Consider the following 17841-nt stretch of genomic DNA (forward strand, 5'->3'; position numbering starts at 1 on the left):
GCAGCATCATGCTGTGGGGATGTTTTTCCCTCGGCAGGGACTGGGAAACTGGTTAGAATTGAAGGAGTGATGGATATCGTTAAATACAAGGAAATTCTTGAGGAAAACCTATTCCTGGGCAGAAGCTCCCACGCTGAGGTCTGTCCAACGCTGGTCCGACCAAGCTGACTCCACACTCCAAGACTGCTTCCATCACGTGGACTGGGAGATGTTTCGTATTGCGTCAGACAACAACATTGACGAATACGCTGATACGGTGTGCGAGTTCATTAGAACGTGCGTTGAAGATGTCGTTCCCATAGCAACGATTAAAACATTCCCTAACCAGAAACCGTGGATTGATGGCAGCATTCGTGTGAAACTGAAGGCACGAACCACTGCTTTTAATCAGGGCAAGGTGTCTGGTAACATGACTGAATACAAACAGTGCAGCTATTCCCTCCGCAAGGCTATCAAACAAGCTAAGCGCCAGTACAGAGACAAAGTAGAATCTCAATTCAACGGCTCAGACACAAGAGGTATGTGGCAGGGTCTACAGTCAATCACGGACTACAGGAAGAAACCCAGCCCAGTCACGGACCAGGATGTCTTGCTCCCAGGCAGACTAAATAACTTTTTTGCCCGCTTTGAGGACAATACAGTGCCACTGACGCGGCCTACAACGGAATCATGCGGTCTCTCCTTCACTGCAGCCGAAGTGAGTAAGACATTTAAACGTGTTAACCCTCGCAAGGCTGCAGGCCCAGACGGCATCCCCAGCCGCGCCCTCAGAGCATGCGCAGACCAGCTGGCCGGTGTGTTTACGGACATATTCAACCAATCCCTATACCAGTCTGCTGTTCCCACATGCTTCAAGAGGGCCACCATTGTTCCTGTTCCCAAGAAAGCTAAGGTAACTGAGCTAAACGACTACCGCCCCGTAGCACTCACATCCGTCATCATGAAGTGCTTTGAGAGACTAGTCAAGGACCATATCACCTCCACCCTACCTGACACCCTTGACCCACTCCAATTTGCTTACCGCCCAAATAGGTCCACAGACGATGCAATCTCAACCACACTGCACACTGCCCTAACCCATCTGGACAAGAGGAATACCTATGTGAGAATGCTGTTCATCGACTACAGCTCGGCATTCAACACCATAGTACCCTCCAAGCTCGTCATCAAGCTCGAGACCCTGGGTCTCGACCCCGCCCTGTGCAACTGGGTACTGGACTTCCTGACGGGCCGCCCCCAGGTGGTGAGGGTAGGCAACAACATCTCCTCCCCGCTGATCCTCAACACTGGGGCCCCACAAGGGTGCGTTCTGAGCCCCCTCCTGTACTCCCTGTTCACCCACGACTGCGTGGCCATGCACGCCTCCAACTCAATCATCAAGTTTGCGGACGACACAACAGTGGTAGGCTTGATTACCAACAACGACGAGACGGCCTACAGGGAGGAGGTGAGGGCCCTCGGAGTGTGGTGTCAGGAAAATAACCTCACACTCAACGTCAACAAAACTAAGGAGATGATTGTGGACTTCAGGAAACAGCAGAGGGAACACCCCCATCCACATCGATGGAACAGTAGTGGAGAGGGTAGCAAGTTTTAAGTTCCTCGGCATACACATCACAGACAAACTGAATTGGTCCACTCACACAGACAGCATCGTGAGGAAGGCGCAGCAGCGCCTCTTCAACCTCAGGAGGCTGAAGAAATTCGGCTTGTCACCAAAAGCACTCACAAACTTCTACAGATGCACAATCGAGAGCATCCTGGCGGGCTGTATCACCGCCTGGTATGGCAACTGCACCGCCCTCAACCGTAAGGCTCTCCAGAGGGTAGTGAGGTCTGCACAACGCATCACCGGGGCAAACTACCTGCCCTCCAGGACACCTACACCACCCGATGCTACAGGAAGGCCATAAAGATCATCAAGGACATCAACCACCCGAGCCACTGCCTGTTCACCCCGCTGTCATCCAGAAGGCGAGGTCAGTACAGGTGCATCAAAGCTGGGACCGAGAGACTGAAAAACAGCTTCTATCTCAAGGCCATCAGACTGCTAAACAGCCACCACTAACATTGAGTGGCTACTGCCAACACACTGTCAATGACACTGACTCTACTCCAGCCACTTTAATCATGGGAATTGATGGGAAATGATGTAAATATATCACTAGCCACTTTAAACAATGCTACCTTATATAATGTTACTTACCCTACATTATTCATCTCATATGCATACGTTGATACTGTACTCTATATCATCGACTGCATCCTTATGTAATACATGTATCACTAGCCACTTTAACTATGCCACTTGGTTTACATACTTATCTCATATGTATATACTGTACTCGATATCATCTACTGTATCTTGCCTATGCTGCTCTGTACCATCACTCATTCATATATCCTTATGTACATATTCTTTATCCCCTTACACTGTGTATAAGACAGTAGTTTTTTTTGGAATTGTTAGTTAGATTACTTGCTCGTTATTACTGCATTGTCGGAACTAGAAGCACAAGCATTTCGCTACACTCGCATTAACATCTGCTAACCATGTGTATGTGACAAATAAAATTTGATTTGATTTGATATTTCAGTCTGTTTCAGGCGAAGGTTCACCTTCCAGCAGGACAATGACACTAAGCATACTGCTAGCAACTCTCAAGTGGTTTAAGGGGAAACATTTAAATGTCTTGGAATGGCTTAGTCAAAGCCCAGACCTCAATCCAATTGAGAGTCTGTGGTATGACTTAGATTGCTGTACATCAGTGGAACCCATCCAACTTGAAGGAGCTGGAGCAGTTTTGCTTTGAAGAATGGGCAACAATTCCAGTGGCTAGATGTGCCAAGCTTATAGAGACATACCCCAAGAGACTTGCAGCTGTAATTGCTGCAAAAGGTGGCTCTACAAAGTATTGACTTTGGGGGGGTGAATAATTATGCACGCTCAAGTTGTTTTTTTGTCTTATTTCTTGTTTGTTTAACAATAAAAAATATTTTGCATCTTCAAAGTGGTAGGCATGTTGTGTAAATCAAATGATACAACCCCCCCCCCCAAAAAAAAATCAATTTTAATTCCAGGTTGTAAGGCAACAAAATAGGGAAAATGCCAAGTGGGGTGAATACTTTCGCAAGCCACTGTTCAAGCTGCTGCTACTCTGTTTATAATTTTGCCTATTCCCCTTACCCATATCTACCTCCATCACTCCAGTATCCCTGCACATTGTATATATGGTATTGGAACTTGCCTTTTTTTGCTGTATATTAGTATGCTAACTTTATTGTGTATTTTATAGTGTTTTTTCTAGTAACTAAATTGATTATTTAGTTGTTGGAGTTTGAGTTTGCAAGAAAGGCATTTCACTCTAGTGGTATCCACTCCTGCATATGCACCACTTGTGGGAATTTGTTGACACATCATTACAGTTAGAGTACAACTGTAAGACAAGGAGACGCAAACAAAAACTATTGAGACGCATCCCGGGGGTTTTGAAGTACAAGAGTCAACAACAGATGGACGAGTCTCAAAGAGGATGAGAACACTTCCTCTACAACAGAGATGGAAAAAATGCCCAGACTTTGCCTGTCAAGATGTCAGTTCACAGAGTTCAGAGGTCAAAGTGGGGCCGCTAGGCTTGGGAAACATGACACTAGTGAACCCAGAGGAATGCAGCAATGAAGGAGGAGTTGGGAGAGTTCTGAAGTCTGTGTCTCCCCCCCTCTATCCCGACCCGCACTGACCATTCAGGGTAGAAGTGCTTAAATCATCCAACTCCAGCAGAAAAAGGAGAGATAGGAGGGGGAAAAAATAAGAAAAGCAGAGCAAACAGTGGAGGGGCTGTGAAAGAGGTATGGAAACAGTGAGTAGCTGCTCCTTCCAGCATAATCCCCCTCTCCCTTTCTTTCTTTTTTTTACCCACTCCCTCTGCTTCTCTCTGATGCTCTTTCACTCCATCAGTCTCTCTCAAACTCTGTTGTTCCTCCTCATTTTTGTCTCTCGCACTGAAAGGGTGTCAGTCTCTGCCTTTCTCACTCTCTAATAACTTCCTCCGTCCTCCCGGTCCCTCTCCTCCTCTGGCCTTTTCTAGGTGAAACAATGTTGTGCTGCCTGCCTGGTGAACTTTGCATTGCTCCCCTGCCCAGCAAAAAAACACTGTTGCCACCACCAAGGGTGTAGCTTTCTAAGGGTCCTGCATTGGGCCATAGTTTGGTTTATTTCTCTTCACACACACACACACACACACACACACACACACACACACAAATAACCCCTCCCAACAGCCTTCCCTTTTGCCTAAAATATACATTTTTCCCCCTCAACAATTAATTATGATTGAGCACAGAGTGAAGAAAGGTATGGGTCAGGACACAGGCAAGCAGATGGACATAGTGAGAGCAACAGACAGAAAGAGACAGAGCAGCAGACAGACAAAATGACAACTTTTACTCAATGCCTTACTGTGACTTGATCAACCACCATAGTTATGCCACTCATCAAAAAGGGTGCTTAAACACATTTTTCACACGGGGGCCACTTTGCAAAGACGTGTGGATCTCTCACTCCTGAGCTCAGCCCAACTGTCTCCCAGCGGGTCTGGTGCCACAACCCCCATGGACAGTACAACAGAGACGGTATACCAACCATAGAAATAAAATCAGGGTTAAAAGGTACCAAGTCCTTTCTATAGATTATATTTCTATGATACCAAGCCCTCATACTAGGGGTGATCGACTCCAGGATTTTTGACCCGGACTCTTGTCGACTCCCAAAACACACTGAAATGGCTGCGCATTCACATACACACTACCTCATTATTGCAGAGTCCTACTAGGAATACTAATTGTGTTTTCTAGAGAGGACTGGCATGAGTATGATGCATAATCCTTGTTTTAGCGATCCATGGTAGACATCCCTCCTAATACAAATGCCCCCATCCTGCTGATTTGAGCTGCTGAACAGTATTTGCACTGTGATGTGTTTATGGATGAGAAAGTGAACTTGCCTTTGGGAATCGGGGACGCCCTGCTTTGCTATCTATTGCCTAGGTAAACTACTGTATCAACAGCCAGGGTTTAATTAAGTAAGCTATAGGCGCATATAGGCCTAATTAAACTGACGCATTTGGCAATGTTCACCTTCAAATTGCTGGCACAATGTGGAATAGCTGAGCCATACTAATTAGGAGGACAGTGAGTGTAGCAGAATGAAGCAAATCTGCACAAAATTGTAGGAAAAGATCCTCCCGCAGCAGAGTCGCTTACAGTATTAAAATGTTAGACAGGAGGAGACACTACTTCAAGTCTTAGGGGGATGACATCACAGTGGCTACTAGTACTCACCTGCAGCTCACCTCCGCCCTAGTCACACCACTTTTACCTAATCCTACGCCGCCCACAGTATTACTCAGCCAACGGCTGTATAATCTGAGTCAATGTAGCAGAATTAAATACCAACAAAATTAATTCTGTGGGTGCTAGATTGCTGCTTTGCTGGCTGCTGAGGTTGATATGGAGAAAGAGGAAGTCAATGAGTGTAGTAGCATATGTGAACTAGTTGACAGGCTCTTAAGTCATCCTTCCTCAATTCCTCTCCTAAAAACCCATAGGAGAAGGTCAGAGGGGAGGGCCCTTGTACCTTCTCCAATACAGTTGTGATACAATACAGGAGATAGGAGGATAAGATAGGATGTAAGTATTCAAGGAAAGACTAAGTGAGACAAAGCTCTAGTAGCCATCGTGTGGTGATGTCACCCACCCTGAGACCTAAAGTACAGTTTTCCGAGCCCAACCTAGACCATGGTTTAGGTAGGATAATGGACGCTGCTTTGTGGTATGAAGTGCTGTTGGGGACAGGGGTTGCATCCCAGGTCAGCTATACAGGGATTGTTACTCCCAAACCAATGTTCAAGGAGATCCACTGCAAATCTGTGCAATATCAGACAAAATGAGAGTGACAACCAAATAAAAACAGACAAACATGGAATATTCAATGATCGGGATGAGATCAGGGCTCTGTGCAGGCATGTCAAGTTCTTCCACACTGATCGACAAACCATTTCTGTATTTGTATCATTGTATGCGTTAAGATTTCCCATATCATGAAGCTCCTGACAAACAGTCTTGTGCGGATGTTGCTTTCCAAAGGCAGTTTGAAACTCTGTGGTGAGTGTTGCAACCGAGGAAAGACAATTTTTACGCGCTACACACTTCATCACTCGGCGGCCCGTTCTGTGAGCTTGTGTGGCCTTCCACTTCGCGGCTGATCCGTTGTTGCTCCTAGACGTTTCCACTTCACAATAACAATAACAGCACAGTTGACTGGGGCAGCTCTAGCAGGGCAGAAATTTGAGAACTGACTTGGAGGAGAGCGAGAGAAAGCGCGCGCGCAAGAGAGAGAGGGGGTGGTCACTGGGTGTGTGCACCAGGCCGATTCTGGACTATCCAAGTAACTCCTTTTAATTAAATCAAACTTTGACACACCAAATGACAGATGGGCTTGGATGCCAATTCAGCAGCATGGAAACACGACTTCTATACAGACCGAAGACAGACAACCACTTCTTCATGTCCATCCTCCCAAAATAGTCTAGGAACAATGTTGAGTCATTGTGGAAAATGAATTACAAAAGTGATTTCTCTAACTGGCTAAGATGAGAGACAGTCACACACACACACACACCACCACCCCCGTCCCCCGTCTCGGCCCCATCCACTCAGCTCTGCCTGTTTTCCATCTGAAGTTTACCTCATGACAGAGCAGAGAGCCGGGTTTATAGGGCCTAAGCCTACTGTCCTGTATTTATCCTGTTAGCAAAACAAACAGGGCCCAGGCGCTACTGGGGGCCTTTTTATAGTGTGTTGAGTCAACACGCGACTCCTTCCGCTCTACACAGTGGGTTTTTGTAACGCTTGCCTTCACAAAGTGAGGGTTCACCGTTAGGTGCAGTTAGCCCCCGGGGATGTATGCTAATGTTACAGCAGAGGGAACACCCCCCTATCCACATCGATGGAACAGTAGTGGAGAGGGTAGTAAGTTTTAAGTTCCTCGGCATACACATCACAGACAAACTGAATTGGTCCACCCACACAGACAGCATCGTGAAGAAGGCGCAGCAGCGCCTCTTCAACCTCAGGAGGCTGAAGAAATTTGGCTTGTCACCAAAAGCACTCACAAACTTCTACAGATGCACAATCGAGAGCATCCTGTCGGGCTGTATCACCGCCTGGTATGGCAACTGCTCCGCCCAAAACCGTAAGGCTCTCCAGAGGGTAGTGAGGTCTGCACAACGCATCACCGGGGGCCTACCTGCCCTCCAAGGACACCTACACCACCCGATGTCACAGGAAGGCCATAAAGATCATCAAGGACAACAACCACCCGAGCCACTGCCTGTTCACCCCTCTATCATCCAGAAGGCGAGGTCAGTACAGGTGCATCAAAGCTGGGACCGAGAGCCTGAAAAACAGCTTCTATCTCAAGGCCTTCAGACTGTTAAACAGCCACCACTAACATTGAGTGGCTGCTGCCAACACTAACATTGAGTGGCTGCTGCCAACACACTGACTCAACTCCAGCCACTTTAATAATGGGAATTGATGTAAAATATATCCACTAGCCACTTTAAACAATGCTACTTAATATAATGTTTACATACCCTACATTATTTCTCATATGTATACGTATATACTGTACTCTATCATCTACTGCATCTTTATGTAATACACGTATCACTAGCCACTTTAAACTATGCCACTGTTTACATACTCATCTCATATGTATATACTGTACTCGATACCATCTACTGCATCTTGCCTATGCCGCTCTGTACCATCACTCATTCATATATCTTTATGTAAATATTCTTTATCCCCCTACACTTGTGTGTATAAGACAGTAGTTTTGGAATTGTTAGTTAGATTACTTGTTGGTTTATTACTGCATTGTCGGAACTAGAAGCACAAGCATTTCGCTACACTCGTATTAACATCTGCTAACCATGTGTATGTGACAAATAACATTTGATTTGTTACTGAATGAATGCCAGTGACCAGTTACGATGATGGCCCAGCTTGTAGAAAAGCGCCACGGGAAGAGTTAGCGGCGGCTAACGCCAGCTCGCTCAAAAGAGCAATGGGAGGAGTTTAAATCCAGCCAATGGACTGAGAGAAGGGGGGAAAGGCAATGAAAAGTAGTCCAGAGAACAAATGTTCCCCCCAGAAAAATTCAGCACTGAGCAAATTTCAGGTCTGCTGGGCGCAAACTTGAACATTCTGTGCAACTTCCAGCGCGTGTTTCCTGTGAACAGTGAGACAGCTTTAAGTGAGACAGCTTTAAGTTAAAACTAACAGTGGCCAAGTAGGCTACTGTGGCTATTTGATCATAATGTAGGCCTACCAGAGTAGCCTACCATCAAAAACAATGGAGAAAATGCATCCCATAACACAGAAATAGCTGTTCTGTCATTCAGTCTACAGAAACAGCACCGTGTGGTGTTCAATGTAAGCCTACATTTTTTATTTAACTAGGCAAGTCAGTTAAAACTTCTTATGGCTGGGGGGCTGTAGAGTAGCTTGGATGAATAAGTTGCCCAAAGTAAACGGCCTACTCCTCAGTCTCAGTTGCTAATATATGTATATTATTATTAGTATTGGATAGAAAACAAAAGTTTCTAAAAAACTGTTTGAATGATGTCTGTGAGTATAACAGAACTCATACGGCAAGCAAAATCCCGAGGAGAAATCAAAACAGGAAGTGAGAAATCTGAGCTTTGTATGTATTCACCAGAGTCCCCAATGAAATCCCCTTGAGATATTGATGTTGCACTGCCTATGGGTTCCACTAGATGTCGACCATCAATAGAAATTATAATGAGACTTCTATGGTGTTGTGGGAGTGAATGACAGCAGAATCAGTCAGGTGTCTGGCAGGCAGCCATTTTCTGATCATGCTTATTCCTCATGGTAGTCACTTGTGTTCCATGGCTCATGAAGACAAGAAGGAATAGTCCAGTTGGAACTTTATTGAAGGTATATGTTAACATCCTAATGATCGATTCTGTACATAGTTTGAAATGTTTCTTCGATCTGTATATAACTTTTTGAAGTTTTTGTCTGATATAACGCTGACCAGAATGAGCGTTTGGATATGTATACCAAACGCGCTAACAAAATAAGGTATTTGGACATAAATAACGGACATTTTCGAACAAAACAAACATTTATTGTGGACCTGGGATTCCTGCAGTGCTTTCTGATGTAGATCATCAAAGGGAATATTTATCATGTAATTTCTTGTTTATGTTGACGTCAACATGGAGGCTATTGTGACAAATGTTTCTGAGCACCGTCTCAGATTATTGCATGGCTGGCTTATTCCGTAAAGTTTTTTTGAAATCAGACACAGCGGTTGCATTAAGAGAGGTATATCTATAATTCCATGTGTATAACTTGTATTATCATCTACATTTATGATGAGTATTTCTGTTGAATGATGTGGCTATTCAAAATCACTGGATGTTTTTGGAACTAGTGATTGTAACGCGCCAAATGTAAACTCATATTTTGATAAATATGAACCTTATCAAACAAAACATACACGTATTGTGTAACATGAAGTCCTTTTTAGTGTCATCTGATGAAGATCAAAGGTTAGTGATTCATTTTATCTCTCTCTGCTTTTTGAAACTCCTCTCTTTGGCTGGGGGGAAAAAATGGCTGTGTTTTTCTGTGGCGTAAAGCATATTTGAAATCGGACACTGTGGCGGGATTAACAACGAGAATAGCTTTAAAATGGTATGAGATACATGTTTGAAGAATGTTAATTATGAGATTTTTGATGTTTTGAAAATGGCGCCCTACACTGACTGGCTGTTGTCATATCGCTCCCGTTAACGGGATTGCAGCCATAAGAAATTAAGAACAAATTCTTATTTACAATGATGGACAACGCTGTACCAATTGTGCGCCGCACTATGGGACTCCCAATAGCGGCCGGATGTGATACAGCCTGGATTCGACCCAGAGACTGTAGTGACGCCTCTTGCACTGAGATGCAGTGCCTTAGACTGCTGTGCCACGCGGGAGCCCATGTGCTTTGCCTACACGAATCTCTCGCAGTTAGTTTTGCATAGTTTGTTTTGTTTTGGTATGTTCCATTGATTGAACGCGGCTAATATCGCATTGATTTGAGCATAATTCCCACAGTAGAGCGAAGCGTTGATTGTCTTAACTAAAAGGGGAAATCTCTAGAAAGTTGAGTGAAGTTCAATCTCATGTTTCTCTATGCGGGCTGATATTTCATCTGCGCAGCATTCTGAAGGGAGCTGTGCACCCATGCATGCACACAATTTAGAGAGAAAATTGACAAAGAGAAAGGGGTCTGTCTGTACTTTTCATGTAACCCCCCACCCCCATCAACCACAGACAGAGAAAAAAAAACACTTAACCAGTTTGGAAAAGGCCATTTGGAAACAAATGTAAGGAAAACGAAGAGGGGGGCGGGTCAAAACATTCTCCAAAAGAAGAAAGAACGACAAGTTATGGGGGAGAAAGAAATAAAAAGGAAAGAAAAACAGAAAAAGCCCCCACACCCATATCCCTTCCTTCCCGAGTGGACTCTAGCTCAGCAGAGAGGAATGCGTTAGCATACCACAGGTCCTAGCTCAAGAATGTGCCGTTTCCGAGCCGGGACAGAGACACTGCTGCTTCCCCAAACCACCGCTGGTTAGACACATAGTTCCTCGTCGAGATCATATGGTCTAAACTACTGGACTATAAACAGTCATGCACTACAGGTAACATCCATCGTAAACTTCCAATATATGCATATACAGATGAAACGGTATGAACATTTCATATCACGATTATAGTGACCAAAATTGTCACGTTATCAGTATTATCGCGTTATTGTTAAAATGCGCTGGAAATGTTCAAATGGCACTGATAAACAAATCATTTCACCAAGTTTTATATTGAAACCCAACAAACAAATACAATTAGCAGCACTATGCACTTTGTGTGCATAAACATTCAAATGGGCACCATATGGCCGAGGTAAAAGTGCAGGTTAATGAAAACAACCTTAAGCAAATCAAATGTGCATATGAAAGCAAACACAAGTAAAGCAATGTGCATGTTTCCACTTGCCTCTAAAGAAATGTGTATTTAATGTTCAAGCATTCTTATTGGTTGGTTCAACTCTGATGACAATAAGGTGTGTTGTGATTGGCCCCGCTTGCAGATAGAGGGAGATCGAACGGCAGGTCTTCCCAGTATGAAAATGTAATGCAAGGGGTAGGTCACGTTCTGAATACGGTTTTATATTTTACAATGTGTACAAGTTTGCTGTACATTACTGATTTATACATGTGTGGGTATATGGTACCTGTTAGAGATTGAGGGGCTTTCTGGGATGTGCTTTGGCATATGATTGCTGTAAATAAGTGTGTTAGCTAGCATACACCGATGTAATGGTCACATAAACCAATTACATCGGTGTATGCCATCAACAGCCATCAATATCGTTAAGCCCTGCACAACTAATGTGCTGTTTCCCATTTAACAACAGGTATTTACACATGTTATATTTTGTATTGTATTTTTTGTATTTTGTTTGCCCAGTATGAAAATGTGATGCAAGGGATTTTCCCATCGACAGCCATCAACATCGTTAAGCCCCGCACAACTAACATGCTGTTTCCCATTTAACAACAGCAACAGAAAAAAATTATGCTCAACTGGGACCACTGGCTGTGATTTATTTGGAGAAAACACAACGCAAGGAGACTACGTTTAGCTTTAGCAAAGAAAACATTAATTTGGCAACATATGAATTCAAAACAACATTTCAAACTGGAAACACAATTATTTAAATAATAATATGGGTGGGGGAAAAAAATAAAAAATGGTTCGACAGTGAATGTAACACTGTCAGGAAAAACCTGAGGCAACTCTCAAATCAAAAACACCCCACAGACCAGGATGGACGTGTAAAATATCACCTGGCCCCAAAACAATGTTAAGGTTGCTACAAGATAATTCAAAAAATGTTAAAAATGTTTAAGCCATCTACTTGTCTAATCAGCTTGAGTAAATTGGAGAGGCAATGAACTCAAACTTGTTTTGGGAACTATGGGGAAAACTTAATGCCTCACATAAGAAAAACAAAATGGCAACACCTGGAAAAACATTTGAAATGTTTATGAAAATCCAGAATGTCAGAAATGTACAGAGACAGACCAAATTAGTTGATTTAATATATATATATAGTTAAAAAGGTAGAAACAACAAATAAAAAGACCAACATCCATTAGGTATACCATCACTATAACAGAGCTGAAAGAGAAAATCAAAGCCCTAAGTGTGGTAAAGCCTGTGGGCCAGACAGTAAAAAATATATTTGTTTCATACAGTGGCAAGATGTCACCCTCAGCAGCAATTTGAGCCCAACACTTTTAATATCTATACAGAGGAACTTTCGAAACAATCTACAGCTCCTGGGCTCCTCCTGAACAGATTACCTGTTTTTGTTGACTGCCAAAACTGGGCAATGACAGTGAAAATGAGCAATACAAAAATTATGATTCTCCAAAAGAGAGCCAGATCACAAGGAAATAAATGCCACTTTAACCTTAGAGGTCAAAATTGAGCACACCACTAATTATACATACCTTGCTCTTAACATCAGCGCAAGAGTGTGGTTCGACGTCGCTATCAAAACACTGGCAGAGAAAGCATGGTGAGCAATAAAGAAAACAAAACCAGACCTGCCAAACTTGAAGAATTTTTATAAGTACGACTTCAGCGTGGCAGCAGCACCCCCAGCCCCGCTGAACCGCCGACGACACGCGTGCGACACCCCCATTGCTCAAATCATAGACAAATGCACCTTTAACCTAATAATGTTGGCAGAAGATTGACTCAGTAGAAATGGTAGACTATAGATCACGTGTCAAACTCATTCCACGGAGGGCCGAGTGTCTGCTGGTTTTTCGCTCTACCCTTGTACTTTCTTGATGAATTAAGATCACTAATTAGTATGGAACACCCCACACCTAGTTACCTAGGTCTTAATTGAAAAGAAAAAACAAAAACCTCAACACTCAGCCATCCGTGGAATGAGTTTTGACACCCATGCTATAGACTGTTGTGAGTACTTGGTAATTGGCTGCTCTTCAATAGCTAACTAGAAAAACTTTTAAAAGTACAAATTAGGGGTCTAATCATCAGTCCCAACAGTTAAAACTCTAGACTTAAAAATTCAGGTAAGTCCCTCCCCGTTTAGTTTGCTTCTGTTTTAAGAAAAAATTTAACAGATCGGTAGAATGAATACACCTCAGGGCCAATGTTCCCTCAATATTTTTGGTCACTGAGCAAATTTCAGGTCTGCTGAGCGGAAATACGGTGCAACTTCTGGCAAATGTTTACTGTGAACACTGAGGCTGTACCCGCTTTAAGTTACAGTTTTAACAGTGGCTGAGTAGGCTACTGTGGCTATTTGATCATAATGTAGGCCTACCAGAGTGGCCTACCATCAAAACATTTATAAATGCATACCATTGGGCAGTAATCTATGGATTTCACATGACTGGGCAGGGGCAGACCCATGGGTGGGCCTGGGAGGGCAGGGGCAGAGCCATGGGTGGGCCTGGGAGGGCATAGGCCCAGCCGCCTGGGAGCCAGGCCCAGCAATCAGAATGATTTTTTTTTCAAAACAAGCACATCTACTCTCGACTGCTCATGCATGTCAATGCAAGAGTCCTCCTCCAATGCTCTCTGTGTAAAACAAAATCATGGACTACCGGTAAGTTTTGCATATAGATTTGTTTCGGTATGTTGCATTGAAATATGTTGATTTGATCACAATTCCCACAGTAGCGGGAAATGTTGATAGTGTAAACCAACTAGGAAAACTCTAGAATCTCCGCACGGGCTGGTATTTCTTCTGCGCAGCAGTCCTGGGGGAGCTGTGCAGAGGGAACATTGCCCGGGGCTCACCCTAGGATTTTCTGATAAGGTGGTGCTGATGTAGGCCTACGGTTGGGTAGGGAGAGTTCCCGGAAGGGGAAGTATGGGGAGGCAGGGTAGCCTAGTGGTTAGAGCATTGGACTAGTAACTGAAAGGTTGCAAGTTCAAACCCCCGAGCTGACAAGGTACAAATCTGTTGTTCTGCCCCTGAACAGGCAGTTAACTCACTGTTCCTAGGCCGTCATTGAAAATAAGAATTAGTTCTTAACTGACTTGCCTAGTTAAAGAAAAGGTAAAATACATTAAAAAATATATATAATGTATGTAGTACGTTCTGTGTCGTTGCTGTACAAGTCTACTTCTGTGAGAACCATTTTGGTAGATGGTAGCTAGCTAGCTACTTTGCCACTTAGGACAGTGCAGACAAGACTGTTTTTCCTTGAATGCGGCGCCAGTGAAAGCATTGCTAAAAGCCCGTTGCAGACCTGCCAACCTTAAAGAATTTGTATGAGTACCACTTCAGCGCGGCTTCACCGGCCCCACGACGGTGCGTGTACGACACCCACACTGCTTAAATCCTAGGCAAATGCACCTTTTTAGCCTAAAAATCATGTCGGCAGAAGACTGGTAGGCTATAAACTGTTATAGGTAGTTGGTAATAGGCTGCTCATCAGTAGCTAACTAGAAACACATTTAAAATGTACACTCGGGGCCTCCTTAAGATTTTCTGACGTAGGCCTAAGGTTGGGTCGGTGGGAGTTCGAGGGGGTCAGGAAGATTTTGAAAAATCTCTAACTGCCATTTCCTGTAACCCAGTGTCTTAAATTATATCAAACAATGTAGCCAAATAAGCCTACACAGAAGTCTCGTGTTTGATCATAAATAAAATTGAGGTGGATTCAAATGACACATTCTTCTAGGTTAAATTTAGGGGTAAAGATTATTCTAATTAATCTAATTTTGGATAGTCTAGTGAAAACGTAAACTGGATTCTTAATTTTGTTTGGTGTGAAAATGTTGAATAATTAAGTTAATGGATGCAATGTAGTAGTCTAGTTTACTGTAGGCTATTTGGAATCTGAATCAACTGACTGAACTAGACCTGTACGATCTTATTACAGATCTCCAACCTAATCCATCAAGTTAGGTCTGACTACTAGGGTACCATTCATTCAACATGCCTATCACATCATTAGCAGCCTACTGTTGACATACAGCTATATCAAGCGGACAGATCGAGAGCTGATTAATTAACATAGGCCTACTACTCTTTAACAGTCTAACATAACTTTCTGTGAAGGACGGTATTAGCGGAACATTTAGCGGAACTATTCCATCCACTCAGCGGCACGCACTGAACTACTGTAACGCAGCATGTTTCCTTGCTCGTCAACGCGCTTGCTCCTACTACTACCACCATTGCGTAGATCATAGCATGTGTTATCGCTTATACCTTGATCACAGACAGCTTTAATGCATTTTGGTACACCAGAAGTACGTTAATTTCCAATTTGAATGCTGCATTGGGTTGCAGAGGCAGTTGCAGTGTGTTCTGTGTGGTGCATGTGTCGGATTTGCCAAACATAAGCATCATATTGTATGAATAGACGGCTTGACCGAAAAGGTAGCAGAAGGTGAATGCTGAACTTTTATTGCACACATATCCAGATGATGATGTGTACCATTTTTATACTGTAGGTGTGATCGAGGCGCAAGTTATAGTAGACTAAACGCTGTAGCTAACTACTTTCATCGTAATGACGCATTACGCTTCGAACACACCGACTGTGTCCCTGCATCACTGCTGCATAACATTTTACGCAGCTAGGCAACTATACGGATGCAGGTATCTTTTGCAGATGGTCGCATACGGTTGGACACATGGAGGAGAGAATCATTTTCGCAAAATCCTCAAAACCGTGTATTTTTTACACAACTGCTGATAGCTACAGGGACATAAACACACAAAAAATGCTGCTTGGAGACACGTGTCCACGATAGTAGGATTGCCAAGTTAGTTTAGTAGTGAGCTTGTGCTAGATAGCTAGCTAGCTAACCTAGCCAATGAGGTGTGTGTGTAAGAAAGTCAAATAAATTACCCCTAATAACTTTGCCAAATAATCATATTTGAAAGAGTGAGAGTGTGTGTCAGAAATAGTAATAGAAATGGTAGATACTACTGTACCCCTGATAATTTGGTCAGATAACCGTGTGTGTGTGTACAGTAGGTGACATGTCCATGATAGCTATCTTTAACGATAGTTATGCTAGGTAATGGTTTGGCTTATGTTCATGTCTATACAGAAGACGACTGTAGGAGGAAGTGGAGAGGACTCAGGGACAGGTATCAGAGAGAAAGAGAAGAAGTCTGGGTCAGCAGCTTCAGGCCAGCAGCCTTGGCACTACTGCCACATTTTCTTTTCTGGATCCATTTATTGAGCCTAGGGCAACGAGTGGCAATTTTACAGCCAGACCCTCTACAAGTGTTGTCGCCACCGGTGCATCAAGACCCTCAACGCCATCTACAAGTGCGACCATCGCCTCCACCGGTGGAGTGAAACCCTCTACAACATCTACATCATCCACAAGTATGACCACCACCGGTGCAGCCATGGAGGATAATGAAATGGAGGAAGCACCTCTGGATCTAGGACCACCTGAGATTATTATGAACCTCACTGAGGTCCTCGTTGAACAGGATGTGGCCGTGGAGAGAAACTGAGAGAAACAACGTCACACCAGGCATCATCGGAGGTACCAGCCACCAGATCCACTCAACTCATTTTTAGTTAACATAAATCTCACCTTTTATGGTGTTATGTTACGCTTGTATGTTGTTTTTCTTTTCCCTTTCAGAGATTGAGTCCATTTAGCCGACCAGCTCACAGGAAGGACAGGAAGAGGAGAGGAGTTGTCTGGTTGTTGTTTTGACCTCCCTCATTGTACCTTTCAAATTCAGTCAATTCATAAGTAATTTGTTTATAAAGTCTTAGGATAGCATTCATTAGTGTTACATAGATTTCTGAATTGAACTCACAGATTCTCTTGTTGGTCTCTCACAAGACTGAAGGTGAATATATTTATTTCATTTAAAACCACTTGAAAACCAGGGTGTTGAAACTGTTAAGTTATGTTCCATCGACTGGTCCATGACGTCCAGGAGCCATGTTTGTTTAGCTGTGTTATGGCTACACATTATTTTATTTTTTTCCCCAGAGACACACACCACTCCTCTCTGTACCTCAGATCTCCAGTGCCCTGCCCGCTCTCTCTCTATGACCATGTCTGAAGTTCCCCTACTACATCTAGGCTTTGAGTAGTCCCTGTATCTGTCTGCAATTGTGCCAAAAATACATGCTCTTGTTGTTCTCTTACAGATTACAGGGCTACACACACGCACACACCTCTTTCAATAGTTAATTTAAAAATATATATTTTTACAACACACATACCTGTCATGTTCTTTCCTGTACTTGAATACTTATTAAATGGTTTATTAATATCTCATTTAGACTTACTCTGCTTATTTCTTCCCTACACCTTTGCAGACCTAAGACAAAGAAAGTAAAAACACTCTTCCTAATTTTTTTTTCACCTGTATTTTGTCAGGCCAGTGAACAGGTGGTAAACTGTACTATTTATATGGACCCTACGTTACCCTTTATCATACTAACTGTATGTCGTATAACCTTAATTAGTGCTCCCGCTCATCTGATGTACCATGCCAGGTGTGTATAATACTGACATTAATGGGAGAGGGAAGGGGTTAAGGTGTGGTCTTTACTCCCAAATTTCACTTGAATATAACTTCCAAATGAAGAGAGAATGATACATAAAGTAATCTGGGGGAAAAAAATGCAATTTTATGGACAACGG

The 17841-nt window shown here is 43.3% G+C and overlaps 1 protein-coding gene and 1 long non-coding RNA gene across 6 annotated transcripts in view; one reads left to right on the forward strand and one right to left on the reverse strand.

Moving 5' to 3' along the window:
- The window catches only part of LOC112261465 (protein Smaug homolog 1), a 113498-nt gene that overhangs the window by 68529 nt on the left and 27128 nt on the right, over nt 1-17841 (reverse strand). The window lies entirely within an intron of this gene.
- Nucleotides 15611-17501, forward strand: LOC121847720. 2 transcript variants are annotated; one of them, XR_006084533.1, is made up of 3 exons: nt 15611-16034; nt 16270-16719; nt 16822-17501. It is a non-coding gene; the product is annotated as an uncharacterized LOC121847720 (long non-coding RNA). The 2 variants fall into 2 exon arrangements; XR_006084534.1 differs by having other exon boundaries at nt 15613-15978; nt 16822-17500.

This window comes from Oncorhynchus tshawytscha, linkage group LG11, assembly GCF_018296145.1.
Source record: "Oncorhynchus tshawytscha isolate Ot180627B linkage group LG11, Otsh_v2.0, whole genome shotgun sequence".
Lineage (NCBI taxonomy): Eukaryota > Metazoa > Chordata > Actinopteri > Salmoniformes > Salmonidae > Oncorhynchus > Oncorhynchus tshawytscha.